We start from the raw sequence: 14,190 nt of genomic DNA, 5'->3' as shown, positions 1-14,190 counted from the left end.
AGAGGTGAACTTGGGATGACCGTGATGTACATGGGAAGTTGGGTGGAATAGGGTAATGCCCTAGATCTATCGATCATTATGACCAACCATGTTATTGAGCATGGTGATGATGACATAATCTTTGATATGGACACATATATGTAGATTGATTGAGATGCTATGCTTTAATTGATAGAGATTTATACTATGTGAAAGTATGTTTGAGATTTTATGATTCTTTGCTTATGTGATAAGAATCTTGGATATGGCATGCATGCTTGTTTTGCTATTTGAGAGGGTTGATTTGATTATATTGCTATGTAGAAATATCATGATTAAGTGAGTCTTAATCTTTTCTTAGATTAAGTTGTACGATTAAGATATGGTTAAATTTGGGACCGTCACATACATAGCTCAATAAGGTCAAAGAAATATAAGAGATAGAGCTCACATGTTTTGAGGAGGCACTTGGACATAAGCATTAGGAAGATGCCATAGATGAAGAGATGGCTACATTGGATACAAATGAGACATGGGATTTGGTGCCTCTACATAAGACGAAGAAGGCAATTGGATACAAGTGGGTATACAAAGTAAAGTAAAATTCAAATGCAATTGGATATGAAAGTGGGTCTACAAAGTAAAACAAAATTTACATGGGTTTATGAGCAAGTACAAGGCAAGATTATTTACTTTGTAGACCCACTTGCAATTGGATACGCAAGTGGGTCTACAAAATAAAACAAAATTTACATGGGTTTATGAGCAGGTACAAGGCAAGATTATTAGCCAGAGAATATGCATAAACCTATGATATTTACAATGATGAGATTTTTAGCCCATTTTCTAGGATGGCAGCTATGAGAGAAATCTTTTCTATGGTCTTCCTTAAGTCAAGGAAAAAAAGAATTTATAGAAAATTAACTCGTCCTCTTGTTTTAAATCTTAAAGTCACAATATTCTAATATATTAAGCCATTTCCTTATTCCAACAATGTCCATTTCCAAAATAGAATTTAAATCTTGCCAAATTTTAAAAATCTTAAAAAGTACTTTTCTATTTCAACCAAAAATGCACAGTTGAATTGATTCCCAAACCAAGCTGTTACATTTCCCCTTCTAATTTCATCTTTATGAGGTGGATCTGAGCTCTTTATACTTCTACAAAGTAGAAATTTGAAAATTTGACATCTAGAGATTGACTTCTTTTATTTATTTTTATCAACATCTGTCTTTATGGTTCAAGCTTGTTTGTTTAGTTTTTTTACAATTTTCACCCCAACTAGTTTCCCTTCCATTCAGAGGGTAAATTTGGTTTCTTGTATGGAGTCTTTTGGTTTCTCTTAGCATATTGTTAGCTTCAAAATTTTAACTCAATATCATCCTTTCCCTCCTTTCCAAGCATTAATAGTTTAAATATCCTCCTAATTAAGACACCCCTATTAAGAGTTTGAAGAGATAAAGAAGGACAATGTGAAGTAGAGGGCAATTTTCAAACGGATCTCACAAAACTTTTAAAATTGTATTAGTGGATCCAAACGGGGACCCATACTTGACCTACCCCTACAAGGGGATATGTCAAGTATGGGATCCAAAAGGGGGATTGCATACAAGAGTTCATTTCTATACTCTGCATGTTATCATAAGAATTGTAATGAAATTAATACTTAAATATGTAAAGAAATTAGTATTTGAATATGTTAAATTTGTGTAGAATATGCAACCTATATATTTGATGTCGAAGCCACTTGTCAGAGATAAGAAGGGAAAGGTTAGATCAAGAAGAATATTAAAAATATGGGGAGAGTGTAATTTACTATGCAAACCTTGCTTAATTGGTGGGGAAAATGCAAGAAAATTTCCATTTGTACCAAAGATGAAAAGGGTGAACTAAATTAGAGAAGTATGATCCATTCGGAGGGTAAATTTGGATTCTTGTATTGAGTCTTTTGGTTTCTCTTAGCATATTTTTAGTTTCATTATTTTAACTCAATATCATCCTTTCCCTCCATTCTAAGCATTAATAGTTTAAGCATCCTCCTAATTAAGAGATGCCTATTAAGAGTTTGAAGAGATAAAGAAGGAGTGAAGTAGAGGGCCATTTTCAAATGGAGCTCACAAAACTTTTAAAATTGTACTCATGAGTGGATCCAAACGGGGTCCCATACTTGACCTACCCCTACAAGGGGATATGTCAAGTATGGGATCCAAAAGGAGATCACATACAAGAGTTCATTTCTATACTTTGAATGTTATCACTAAGAACTGTAAAGAAATTAATACATCAATACGTAAAGAATTTAGTATTTGAATATGTCAATTTTGTGTAGAATATGCAACCTATAGATTTGATGTCGAAGCCACTTGTCAGAGATTGGATTGCATCAAGGGAAAGGTTAGATCAAGAAGGATATTAAAAAATCAGGGGAGAGTGTTATTTATTGTGCAAACCTTGCTTAATTGGTGGGGAAATTTTTGTTTGTATCAAAGATGAAAAGGGTGAAGTAAATTAGAGAAGTATGATGCATAGAAGAAGTCGCACCATAGGGTTGTTCCTAAGTGCAGCACAATGGAGGTTAGACAAGGCTGGCCAAGGCAAATGTGTGGATTACACTTGTGATAAATTGGCACCATTTATGCAAAAGATGAAGTTTAAAATGGGGGATGCAAAAGATTTTGATTTAACTGTGAATACCTTTTCATGATTTTGAAACTAAAGCTTATACATTACATGGTAAGACGTATTTTAATTTTGACTTCTTTGAATATTTCATCTTTCTTACTAGTACATTAAATCTAACACTTGGCAATCATTTTCAAAGCAAGGAAATTTGGTGATATGGTCCACAAAATGTGTGAAGCGATCTCATTGGCATGCTTAATGTGGTCTTCATAAGGGAACAACACATGAAGGTAGCATACATGGTATTAATTCCATGAGGTGGAAGTGTATGAGAATAAAGGGAAGCTTTGAGGAGAATGTAAAAAAGGTGAATCCCAATGAATTAGAAGTAGTTAGCAAGATACCTAGTGAGGAATGAGAAGAATACGAGGGAGGGTGAGCTTGACCTCCTTGTTGCAAGAAGACATAAAAATGCTATTAGATCTTGTATCTGAGATACTACCACCCCTGCATTTGTATAACCATCATACAAGTACCGATACTCTAGCGTTATAGGAAAGTGAGTTTATAGTGAATTGTGGAGTTTATGTACCTAAGTATCCTCATAGCCACATCCAAGTTCGTATCCAAGTGTGGCTTCTTTAAGTCTTGTAGAAACCAACTCACCAATCCAACAAAATAGCTCAAATCTAGCCTGGTGATAGTCATGTAGATCAAACTCCATAAAATGTGCTTGTGCATAGTAGGGTCCTGCACAACTATAGCGATGGCTTTTTTCGTCGCTATAAAGGGGAAATTTAGTGTCATATAGGTTGTCTCTATTGGACGTCGCTTACATGATGCTTGTAGAGACACAAAAGTGATGTATAAACGACACATTTTTTCATCATATAAACAACAAAACATTGCTTAAGCAACACTTAATATTTTATTTTGGGGAGCATCACTTAAGTGATGAGATGGGCATCACTTAAGCGACACTAATATGTTTTTTTGTGCCGGATTATAATCTATAACTCACACACACATAAGATACTCTCTCTCTCTCTCTCTCACACACACACACACACACGCGCACACACACACACACACTTAAAGATCTCTCTCTCTCTCTCTCTCTCTCTCTCTCTCTCTCTCTCTCTCTCTCTCTCTCTCTCACACACACACACACACACACACAAAGCGGTTATAAATCAATTAATTATTACTTTCTCTCTCTCTTGTGGATCGATCATACACAAAGCTATGTCTCATTACTCCAACGGAGACGAAGAGGGTTTTAGCTTTTGGGGTGCTCGCTATTTGATTGCACCATCTACGATTCCAGATGGTGGGTGAGGTCTTTGGATTGCACAGAATTTGCACGTGCCATCTCATTCAGAGGTGACTCTTATGACATTTTGTGGGCCTATCTATTCATGGGTTCCATGGCATCATCTTGCTCTCTACATCAAGAACATGAGCACATATGGGCTATGTGCTAATGCTGCCTCTCAGGGCTAACCAACAGTAGTGGATGGAAACATGAAAGAACTAATTGTACTTTTGTGAAGTGTGAGAATGGTCATGAGCTAGGGCATAGAGATGTGCCTAGATACAGTGTAGTAGATGATATTAGACCATTACGTGCTGGTGAGGAATTAGTAGTGAATTATGGTTAGTGTAGACATCCCTGCCAACTCCTCATGAGGATGAGATGGATTTTTAGCTGTCATTTTGTCTAGAATTTTGTAAAAGGCCATTGGGTGTTGTCATTGTCTAGAATTTTGTCATTATCATTGTCATTTATATTTTTGGTCACTATGTCTCGCCATGTTCAAAGATCAAATATCTTTGAGTTTATTTGAAATAATTGTTGCATAAGATGTCATGATTTAATTAGATTTTATGGCGTGTATATTAGATGGTGGAAGAAACATTTCAATACAAGTTATGCGTTGCATAAGGCAACGGCATGCTTTGTTGTAATTTCTCTTATTACTTTGGTGGTGCTTGTCTTATTCATTTGTATTACATGTTTACACTGGCATGATTCCACATGGATCACAAGTTCCATATTATGATATTACAAAGGATGACCAGGGGAACTCTCAGTTGTCGATAGATTGTATGAGGATTTTACAAACTCATAATCCTAGTACTTTTCAAAGGTTGAGAGAGTAATATGCCTATCAAATAAAGAAACATAACGATGGGCATCATAAAGATGATAGCATGAATGAATTTCTTAACAAGTGGTTTCAACATTGTAGCCAACAGTGTGATCCCCATGAAAAAATTCTTCAAGATGAAGCGCTCAAAAACATCTATGAGGGCTCCTCTTTGACACGATTAAGTGCAACCTTGCTCATCCTGAACCTCCAATTTTGCTACTCCTGGAGGAGCAATGCATCAGTTTCAGCATTACTCACATAAGTGAAATGCATTTGGATTTTATCACTGATCATGATATGATATGTTTATTTGCCTAACGTCTTGTTTTTGTGAATTCCAAGTTTATTTCTAGCAAGATTCTACCTCCTCATAATGTCATTCCAAAAACAAGAGATGAGGCAAAAAAGATGATGACCAACCTTGGACTTGACTACGAAACAATTCATGCTTGCATTCACGATTGTATTTTATATCAAAGAGAGCATGACAGTTCCATTACTTGTCCCAAACGCGGTGCATCACATTTTAAAGAGGAATCAACAAATGTTCCTCATAAGGTTCTACAAGATTTTCCATTAGTTCCGTGTGTAGAGTCTACATGGTGCAGCCACCAAGATATGAGAACCATACACATCTTGATTTTATTTACAAGCCTTGTATATTTGTAGCATGGTGAGATAAGATAAGAGAGTATCTTATCACTATTGGATTTCATATATCTATAATATATTTCACTTTTTGTGAAAAATACTGATAGGGGGATTATTAGTCATCTATGTTGATGACTTGATTGTCACATTGGACAATGATGTTATTATTCATGAGGTGAAGATTCTCCTTAAGAGGAAGTTAGAAATAAAATATTTGAGTGATCTTTGATATTTCCTAGGTATAGAGGTGATTAGATCACCATGATGGGATTTGGCTTTTGCAAAGGCAGTATGCTTTGGACATGTTGTGCCTAAGTATAAATTACAAGTTGTAAGCCAATCTAAGTGCCATTGGATTAGAACACAAAATTGGCTACAAATATAGGTGTTCATTTGGACACTAGAAGAAAGACCCCCTTTTAGCAATAGGGTAAATTTATAGGCAAAAATAGCGGGCATTGCTTATGCAATTCAAATCATTGCATAAAAGACAAAAAGAATTTTTTATTTATAATGTCATTTAACTGAAAATATTTATGTGTTGCTATTGGTGTCCTCACCACCACTTGATGCACCAAAGGACCCACCACTGCGTATAGTGCCCCACACTTGTATTGGTGATGCATATGTGTAGTGTATCATTATGACGGTGGGGTGGGGCATGTCATTGTGCCACTGATAAGAGCATCGGTTTTTGTCACCGGGATGAGAGACCTCGTGAACCTTTACTTGATGCTCCATAGGATGTGAATGTAAGTTTCAATTTGATTACATGTATTCATTTCAAATAATTACAATTTCTTACATGGCATGATATCTTATTAGGCACAATTATCTTTTAAATGTAGGGACTAGGACAAGATCAATAAAAATTATGTCATCGCCCAGCTGGAGTAGGAGTTTAGGAGGGGGTGGAGCCACAAGGTCTTTGTTCAGGAGATGGCACTTCTAATGATGCATCAACAAGCTAATGCATGGTAATGAGTATTCTTTATTTAGTAGTTATGTTAGAATTATGTGCATCTCATGTCTTATGTGGGAGCTCGCTGTTATATTTATTGTGGGAGCTCGCTGTTATGTTTATTGTGGCATTTTATTCATTTGAAAGCACCTATGATCTAAATAGCCTTTAATTTAGTCTCGATTCATAGCCCAAACCACACTAAGCCAGAATGATTGCCCCCCCGTAGGAGCTTCTTTATTCACATATAAGCTTTTATAATACACCAAGGTGCGGGTGCATACAACACCATATTTTCCACAAAACAACAGAAAGTCTCATGAAGAGGTCTAATTCCATATACAAATGTAAAATAGCCCAAAAAATTGTCCAAAAATTGTCTCAAAATAGTCCATAAATGAGCCTTAAACAATATCAAAATCAGCTCTGAAATAGAGCTTGTTGTATGGCTAGGTCTATGAGAAAACAGTAGATGTAAAACTTTCCATGCCTCAAATATTAAATATGTCCAGACTTCATTAAATATATGTGAACACAGTAACTTATAAGCATTATAAGTCACCTTGATAAATAAATCCCATGCTGCTTATGTATTGTAGTCGTCTTTTATGCCAAACTTTGCCAGTAAATGCTTTAGCTTTCTTCTATGGAAAATCCCTATTCACACCTTGGTTTTGCTCAGTGTGTGAAACATTGATCAAGATTGGTGTAGGGACCAAATGGTGGCAAAATAAAATTTTACGCTTCCAACTCCAATCCAACAAGCCTACATGCTTGCGGGCGGGCTAACATAGATGAAAGCCAACAAGCATGGGCACTTTCTGGCTGCTTGACCATAAGAAAGTTGGAAGAAAATTTTGCACTAGCAATTTGAAATGACATAAAATAAGAAACAAGAACTGTATGCATGTATTACCTTTGTACCCCTACCATACGCATGCTCCATGACATATGGCCTACAATCTGTTCATAACGTGCTCCATGACATATGGCCTACACAAAAATAACTGAGCCTGAGCCCAAGGGGAATCAAACCCCTAAGTAGCCATGTATGGCTACTCTACGACTAAGAGGCTACCCCTTCCACCCCACCCGTAGCTAGCTACTTCTGAAAGATAAAAAGAAAGCAACCTAAAAGCAAAGAAAAAGTTTACTACATTCGTCTTCACAATTGTATCCAGCTCCTTGGAGATAAGGTAGAAAAGGATTATACCTGACTAAAGAGTGTCTTGTCGTTGTCCTTTCTAGCTTGTTGTAGTTCCTCCTCCATTAGGTCCATGTCTAGTCTAGGAGGGATCTTGGTGGACATTACAAGCTCTGAAACCTTCTCAATGCCAAACTCTGGGAGATCTTCGTCCACCCCATCCTCCTCTTCCTCATGCAATGTTGACGGTGTTGGTCTATCTGCATGTGCACTCACTCATCATGTCAAGGTTGGGACATGTACTCTTGATGGACAATGTTGTATCATGATGGATAACTTGCTAGTCCACATCCTCGACTATGATGGAGACCATGCTCTCAACAGTTCATCCACCTTGAGGATTCACATGCACAATTTGCCACCATGGGCTGCCATCTAGGTTGAATTTGGATATGATGTTTTTAGAGGTGAGAAGGGAGAGGATGTCACTGTGTTCCTTAAGAGAATTGAATTGGTAGCTTTCAGGAATAATAGAGATGATGATGCCTACAAGTTGAAGATGGTGAGTCTGTGGTTAGAAGATGTGTAATATCCCTCCCAAGCCATGTAACGATTCTCTTTTAATATAGGTTTCAAGAACAAAGAGAGTGCACTTTGAGAGAGAATATAAGGCTAGAAACGTTAAGAAAGTGATAGAATAAAAATATTAGTCCCAAAAATTTGAAAAGAAATAAGAAGACAAGAATAGATATATTAAGAGATAAATATCTCCAAAAATAGAATTTTGAATTTTGGTGATAGGAGGTCATATTTAGAGTACTTATATATATTTAGAGTCCATGCACACTAAAAATATGGATGTTTGTGGCTATATACAGACGTTTTTGCCTATTCTGCCCATATTAGCTTGTAGACCAGATGACTTCCGGTTCTTTTGACTGGCTACATAACCATATCCTGAGTTTTCATCACAAAGTTATGGCAAAAAATTTGTTGGTTTTGTCAGGGTCTCTACACAGGGAAATTGTAAGAAGCAATTACGTGGAGTTAAGAATGCGAGTAACAACGCGGGACCAAGCAACCTTCGAACTAAGCAAGGTCTCTAACGGACTAAGTAACACCGCTGTGCAGGCACTACCGCCATCGTCAATATCATCCAAGTTAGAAATGCTCTTTAATATTTGCATTATGCGACCTAGTAAGATTAGGAAGTCCTACACAAAAACTTGCCTAAAAAAAGAACAAGAAGGGCATATAACAATGGCAAATTCTTTAATAAAGAATGTCTTATTGCAATCTCAAGTTGAAAAGACTATTTTCTCTTTTTTACTGTGAATGTTATGGAATTATATTTTCTCTTGTTTGATTGGTTGTTACCAATCGATCAGTTATCATTGAGCTTAGGAGGTTTGATTGGTTGTTACCAATTGATCGGTTATCGCCGGTCCACCCTAAAGCTATCCTCCCGCTTTGAGGGAACAACCCACTAGATGCTCAGAGTTGGGGGACCCATCTAGGTGGATGAGCTGCTTGCTTCCGGGTGTGAGGGGCAAGTGGTGTGCAAATAAAAGCCAACTAAGGGAAGCCAACTAAGGGGCACACCCCTCGAGGGGGCAGGTGGGACTCAGTGAAGGCTCTGAGTTTTGAACGTCACCACCACGCCGAGGATGAGGGAACTCGGGACCCACTTAGTAGTCCTCACTAAGCAGGTGAGTGATGTTGGGAGTTCTAGCCCCTCCATGATTCTCTTGTTTGATTGGTTGTTACCAATCGATCGGTTATCGCTGAGCTTATGAGGTTTGATTGGTTGTTACCAATTGATCGGTTATCGCCGGTCCACCCTAAAGCTATCCTCCTGCTTTGAGGGAACAACCCACTAGATGCTCAGAGTTGGACCCATCTAGGTGGATGAGCTGCTTGCTTCCAGGTGTGAGGGGCAAATGGTGTGCAAATAAAAGCCAACTAAGGGGCACACCCCTCGAGGGGGCAGGTGGGACTCAGTGGAGGCTTTGAATTTTGAACGTCACCACCACCACGCCGAGGATGAGGGAGCTCGGGACCCACTTAGTAGTCCTCACTAAGCAGGTGAGTGATGTTCGGAGTTCTAGACCCCTCCATGAATAATTGCTACCGCACAGGAACCATGCCACCCATGTTGGTGCGAGGGTTTCCTGGGAGAACGTGAATAATGTAATGAGCAAGCGATAATATTATGATTGTGTTTGAAGATCCATTTTTTTCAACTGTTTTGGAAGAACTGTCTTAATGAGTTAGTGATGAGAAATAATTAAAGAACTTGTTTTTATATGTTTCACAGTGTGGTAGGACCTAATTAGGTAAAAAATGATTGGGTGCATGGGTGGAAAGTGGGTGGATGGATGCCGCGATGGCACCATCCTATGGAAGGTTGGACCCAATGAGTCGGGTAACTTTCCAACATAATTATTATTTATGATCCATAATAGAATAGCACCCAAACAAGTCCGTTTTAGGAGAACGACCTAGTGGCCATGCCTCATAAAGAAAAGAGGAAAAATGCATTAGGTTCCATGAATCAAGTGTGAACTTGTTCCATCCTTGATCACACACATTGATCGGAGGAATAGATTCCTATTAGAATAATTATGTTTCCCCTGCGAGATAGAGTTGGTCCCTTCATTTGCTCGTATCCTCATATTTCCAAGAGATCGAGGTGTCGTTAATCGAAGACAAAGGGGACTTAGCTTCCCATCAAAAAGATCCCCTTGAGCCAGCTAGGGTGGGGACCTTACAAGATGCAGCCACAAGGAGTGGTTTGAGTATGAGGCCACAAATACTAAAAGAGGAAGCTTGGATAGGATAAAGGAAGCCCTAAGGAAAAAGGTAGATACTCCTGAGAACTTGTGGAGAGATCTGAACAAGTTGAACCAAGGGGAGAATGAAGAAGTGTCAAATTTTGTGGATAGGTGTAAAGCTACATGGAGGATGATGCTCAAGACTTTGGGGGAGAATCAAGTTCCTCATGACTTTCTAAAGAAGGACAAGTTTATTGAAGCGCTACATGGGAGGATCAAAGAGAAGGTGGAGGTGAAAGAACCACACACATTTGTAGAAACTGTGAATACTGCCATGTACCAAGAGAGGAAGATGAGATGGTGAGCTGGTTTGTGTATGCCACCCACTATGCCGAGAGTAAAGTTGATACTTTTGATTTGCTTGATGTGTGTCATGATAGGAGTAGTCAGCATGTTATCGATCACTGTGTGAGTGATGTGTTGATGGATGCAAAGGCAATGGATTAGTGTGTTTGTGAAGCTACATAAAGTATAGGTTGTATGGCTGTGGACCCAAAGTTGGAGGTAGTAGATGCTGACAAAGTGATGGAGGACTTATCAATGGTTGGTGAGTATACTATGGAGGGGCAGGTGGTCCCTAGTGTGTTGGAGATATCTCAGGTACTTGAGTTTGGGAAATTGCTTCATCAGAGGATGCTAGTGTGGAATCTATAGGTTTGTTTGGTGAAGTGTTAGAGTGTGAGGTAGAGAGTTTGTTAGAATTGCCTTTCTATGATGACACAGGTGATTATGATGCTAGCACAAATCAGCAATTATATGTACATGAATATATGGATATTGATGTAGATACTTTGTTGCATGATACCTTGGAGGGTATCTTTGTTTTTCTTGAAGAATCTATGTATCCAGATGATGTTAAGCACGTTGATGCCCATATGGATACTAGAGTGTGTGTTTGGTATGATGAGTTTTTAGATGATGTGAGAAGATTATGGAATGAGGAAGCTGAGGATCTTGACCAGGGGATGCAACATATTGTCGATTTGGGCTCTTTACATGTCAATGTTCAGGATGTTGCTGGAACGTTTTTTTGCGATGGCGAGGATGTATTGGGGGAATGGAATGAAGGATTGGTGGAAGTATAGAGAATTGCCAAATTTTCCAAATCATATGAAGTGAATAAATCTGATAGGAATGGAGGAAGTAGAAAGAGGTTTGTTTGCATGATACAACCATTTGATAGGGGCAGGACTTTGAGGTTGTTTGAAGATTGTTTATAGGTATTTGATCCAGGTGGGTGGATCAATCCAATAATTTGGATGGCTTTGCAAGATGGTATTATACCCTTTTGATCCAAGAGGGTGTTGAGATGTTGGATGGTACCTTTTTCTACTGTCAATGGAGCTGAATGGAGTGGTTTGTGGTGGCAGAAAAGAGTTTGGAGCACAAAGGAGACCATTAAACACTATGTTTTACCAAGGGGGTGGGCAATATGTGAGAAAAATCCCGATCCCGATCTAAGCATGATGTATAGGTGGATGAAGTATATGTATGATGGTATATGGTGGATCCTAGATGGTAAAAATGACATGTGGCAACCAAGTGTAGATGCGCAGGTGTGAAATGAGAACGGAAAGAGAATGGGCAAACAAAGGAACCGAGCGGCAAAACTTTCTGGAAGAAAGTAAGGCAGCGACATGTTAAAGACAGGGGAGAGTTTTTTTGAAGTGGTGGTTTATTGAGGGTGTGGCTAGAGAGACCACCAGAGAGAAGAGAGTGAGAGAGTGAGTACTGTAGTGGAGACGCTACCTGCAATCAATTTTTTTAAGATTACAGACTGGAGGTCCTGTAGTATTTTTTATGGTTGCAGAGGAAAGAGCAATACAGTGTGAGTGGATTTGGTTTAGCCAAAGTAGAGGGTGTGCTGAAGACTAGAGGATCATCTAGGATGTGGTTGCCCTAGGATCTATGTGCAGCATCTCTGTTAGAGACTGACTCAGTCCTATTCTTGCTCAAATGTAGCTACTAAAGATGGTGCTTTGAAGTGTTTTCACTGGGGTTTAACTGTGAAGGGTCCCCAAGTTTTTTAGTGTTTTCTTCTCATATGTTTTGGCTCACATCTTAGGGATGTTGAGACACTATGTGTTTTTTGTGTGTTTGGAGAGTTTGAATTGTATCTGCTATAAATGGATGCAAAGTTTTTTGTTGTGACATTTTTGTTGTGATGAATGTGTTTCTTTGATTGAGTTTATGGAGATAGAACATATGTGTGTGTCAGTCTGATGTTTGGAGAGCTAGGGGGGCTGAGTCAGAGCTGACTCAGTTAGCATCATCAGATGAGAGAATACAGAGTTGTATAAGGTCAGTTGAGCATCACGTAAAATCGGCTGAAGTTGTAGAGGGCTAGGATTGGTATATCCGAGTTGAAGGGTTGTGGTTTTGAGTTAGGTCTATAATCAGAGGACTATGAGCAGAAAGTCAACAATTAGCAACAACAGTCAACACTAAATCAGACTGGTTTGTGGGCTAAATGGGAATTTAGAGTCAGCTATGAGTCAGTGCAATCAATTGAGAGTCTATAGTGTTAAATTCTTGTGAGGTTTGAGTGTTTTGAGGGGCTAAGAGTGTCAGAGGACACAAAGAAGAGGAAGTTTGATCCAGCCGAGTCAGCTGAGTCAGTTTGGTTAGTACAATCAGATTGGTGTCAGAGCAAGTAAGCAAAGAGTCAACAAAGTGTTTAGGAAGATGTCGGGGTTGTAAGTTGAAGGCTAGATAATGCTGGATGACAATAAAAGATATAGGAGGACTCATATATTGGATTGGGGTCAGTTAGATAATGCTGGATGACAATAAAAGATATAGGAGGACTCATATATTGGATTGGGGTCAGTGTCAACATTTTGAATTGGTTTACAGTGAGGTGTGTGTCAACTAGGGAGGGTTTAGGTCAGCAGACTGTCAGAGGAGGTCAGCTAGGCGATATTGGTGGAAGATCAAAGGTGTTGGAGGTCATATCTGACTTGGGAGGACAATTGGTGGAGTTAGCTGGGTCAGATTGGGGAGTGTTAAGGTATCTGAAGGTGTTAGCTAAAGAGCTAAGGATAGAAGCAGAGTTGATTGGTGCCCTTGGAGTAGGGATCTTAGCATCTCATATTTCTGGTCCCTTTACATTTTCTTCTTCTATGCCTCTTCGTGCTGTTATAGAGGCCATCACCCGACATTTGCACATATGACTTTTTGCTGTCAATAACATGTAAAATGATCAAATGTCAAGAAGGAGAGTTAGAAACACAACCTACCTTTAGGAAGTTATGCTAGTCATGCATCTTTAAACCAAAAAGAGTGGTATCATCCGTTAAACATGTTCCATAGCGATGCACCATAGCCCATATGTGTACGTAGTATCGATCTCATCCTCTCATTGATTGTGTTCATCTCCTACTTTGTAAGAACCCATGGAGCTGGCATATAAGTACTCTTTCATATCTCAATGTTTACTATAGGCCATAAAGATGGTTTAGAGTTATGTTCCTTTAAATCCACTCTCACAGCCTCTGAATTTATCAAGCCCACAAGGTGTTTCCAAAGTGAGAACATTTTTGAAAATGTGCATCGGCAGGTAATTAGAAGATAAGTAATCTTCAAATCTTTCCAATACTCCAAACTATACCAGCATGAAACAAAAGGTGCCATTGATTTTTTCCCTCTAGCTTTATGATGGTCTTCCTCTTTCTCTTCCTCATCGCTTGTAAGCTCTGCATCTGGATCTATAAGAGGCCCAACTCTCCACTTTATATACCATGCTCCATAGGAATCATTCGTATAGGACAACATCCTTTCTTAATCCTACCATTGAAAATTTTTTCTTGTGATCTAGATCTTAACATGTGTACTGTGGGTCTATGT

At 38.7% G+C, this 14,190-nt stretch overlaps 1 protein-coding gene across 1 annotated transcript in view; it reads right to left on the bottom strand.

Annotated features, from left to right (window-relative positions):
- LOC147631242 (putative pentatricopeptide repeat-containing protein At3g15130) overlaps positions 1-14,190 on the bottom strand; it is a 249,721-nt gene that overhangs the window by 132,507 nt on the left and 103,024 nt on the right. The window lies entirely within an intron of this gene.

This window comes from Cibotium barometz, chromosome 15, assembly GCF_041138505.1.
Source record: "Cibotium barometz isolate CiBa-2024 chromosome 15, ASM4113850v1, whole genome shotgun sequence".
NCBI classification, from domain to species: domain Eukaryota; kingdom Viridiplantae; phylum Streptophyta; class Polypodiopsida; order Cyatheales; family Cibotiaceae; genus Cibotium; species Cibotium barometz.
Note: the sequence above shows the minus strand (reverse complement) of the source record. Positions and strands in the feature narration are given on the sequence as shown.